This window comes from Alligator sinensis, unplaced genomic scaffold (genome assembly GCF_000455745.1).
Source record: "Alligator sinensis unplaced genomic scaffold, ASM45574v1 scaffold1923_1, whole genome shotgun sequence".
NCBI lineage: Eukaryota > Metazoa > Chordata > Crocodylia > Alligatoridae > Alligator > Alligator sinensis.
Genome location: NW_005843859.1, coordinates 30,962 through 33,069, shown reverse-complemented (window position 1 = coordinate 33,069; position 2,108 = coordinate 30,962). Strand labels below are relative to the sequence as shown.

Genomic DNA, 2,108 nt, shown 5'->3' with positions numbered 1-2,108 from the left:
TCCCAGGGTCTCCAACAGGACAGGAAACTCTGTCCAGTGCTAATGGAGTCTAATTTATATATATTTTAATTTTCCATATTCCAAGCCAAATTAGCCAAATCAGTTCCAAATCTGTGAGTCAGTCCAGAGCCATAAGTAGCCCTACCATCTGGGGCTTCAGATGTTCCCAAATCCTCTGGTAGGCATCCTACTTGGAGGCCAAAGCCTGGAGGCTTGGGGTTCAGATGCCCCTGAGTTTTGCTTGTGAGGCCCTAGGAGTCCAGTGCTAATGGAGTCACTGAGACCCAGAAGATGAGGAGGTACCAGCACAGGTTCAGCTCTCAGTGCCTCTGCTCTTGCCCTCAGTAATGCTGCAGCCCCCTGCTCTCTCCAAGTGCAAGTGAATGTGGGGATAAGTGAATGCATCCCCAGACAAAGGCACAGACCATGGTCCAGTCAACCCATTCTCTTGGCAGCCAAGTCCAGCCATTTCACTGGGAGGGGCGCAGACCAGGCTCCTGGAAGAGACGTGCCCACAGAGAAAGGCCCCTTTGAACCTCAGAGTAACCACCGTGTGCTGTGAAGCAGGACAGCCCCTCTTACCAAGGCCACAGACCTTCACACTTTCTAGAGCCACCTGCTTTGCTCTGCCATGGAAGTGAACAGGAAACTATAAGCTCTCACCATTCCCAACAGCAGCCTCCACTTGGGAAGCATGGGGCTGGTGGGAGAGGGGGAAGAGCAGAGTACTCATCTCATTGTGCAGCAACAGATCTTTGTGAGGACCTGCCAAAGCCACCTTCAGTTCTCTGCAGACATGTAAATTTATGTGTAGACATGTCTACTGCGTCATGAGACCCAAGACTGTGTTCAGTCCAAGGGATTCAGTAGAAATGTAGGTATGTGTCTATTTATTTTATGCCAGGGCCTATGGACAGTTTCTAGACAGAAACCACTATTTTCCATGCCAGAAAAACTCTCATGGCTCACCTACACCCTTTTTCTGTTCAGTACATTTCTGAAGGCCTCTTTCACCTCCTTGTTCCTTATTGTGGAAATGAAAGGATTCAGGAGAGGGGGCAACACTGTGTTTAGCACAGACACCACCTTGTTGAGACCAGAGGAGGAATGCACACTGGGCTTCAGGTACATGAATAGAACAGCCCCGTACAATATAGAGACCACAGTCAGATGGGATGCACAGGTAGAGAAGGCCTTTCGGCGCCCTGTAGAAGCAGGGATGGCTAGGATGGTGGCAATGATATAGATGTAAGACACCACAGTGAAAAGCAAAGAGCTGAGGATGACAGTGACAGCAGCAAGAAACCCTAGCAGCTCAATGAGGTAGTTTTAAGATTGGTCCGATGTCACAGTAGAAATGGTTGATGATGTTGGAGTCACAGAAGGACAGCTGGAAGACCAGAATAGTTGGGAAGAGGATGGCCATGAAACCACCAAACCAAGCCCCAAAGGCCAACTGGAAACAGACCCTGTTGGTCATGAGGGTGGCATACTGCAGGGGCTTGCATATGGCCAAATAACGGTCAAAGGACATCACTGTGAGGATGAAAAACTCTGTGCTGCCCAGGAAGAAGTAGAAAAATGCCTGGACCAGGCAGCAGATGGAGCAGCCCGGTGTCTTGGTGGCCACAAAGGTCTCTAGCATTTTGGGTACCACAGTCGTGGTGTACCAGATCTCCAGGAAGGAGAGGTTGCTCAGGAAGAAGTACATGGGTGTGTGAAGCTTGTGGGTGGCTCTCACAATAAAAACAATGAGGCCATTACCTAGGATGGTTAGGATGTACATGAGCAGAACAACTGAGAAGAGCACACTGTGCAGACCTTGAAGCAATGGAAAGCCCAGGAGGATGAATTCAGTCAACACTGTGTTATTCTTCATGACGTCATGGCTTCTCTCTTCCCTCCCACGTTGGAGCTACAGGAAGAGCAAGAGTGACAAAAGATTAGCTCATACCTTCTGCACCCAGAGTCCGAAAAAAAGATTAGGGTTGTATCACAGCAGCTTTTTATTCCGTGCCAGCTATCTATCCATCCATGCATCCTGCATGGACCAACAGGTGTCTGGATAAATATATATTTATCTAGACAGAGACATGGAAAGACAAAGA

The 2,108-nt window shown here is 48.8% G+C and overlaps 1 pseudogene; it reads right to left on the bottom strand.

The window, feature by feature from the left end:
* Positions 1-969: 969 nt before the first annotated feature.
* LOC106723426 lies at positions 970-1,879 on the bottom strand (annotated as a pseudogene).
* Between the last annotated feature and the right edge of the window lie 229 nt (positions 1,880-2,108).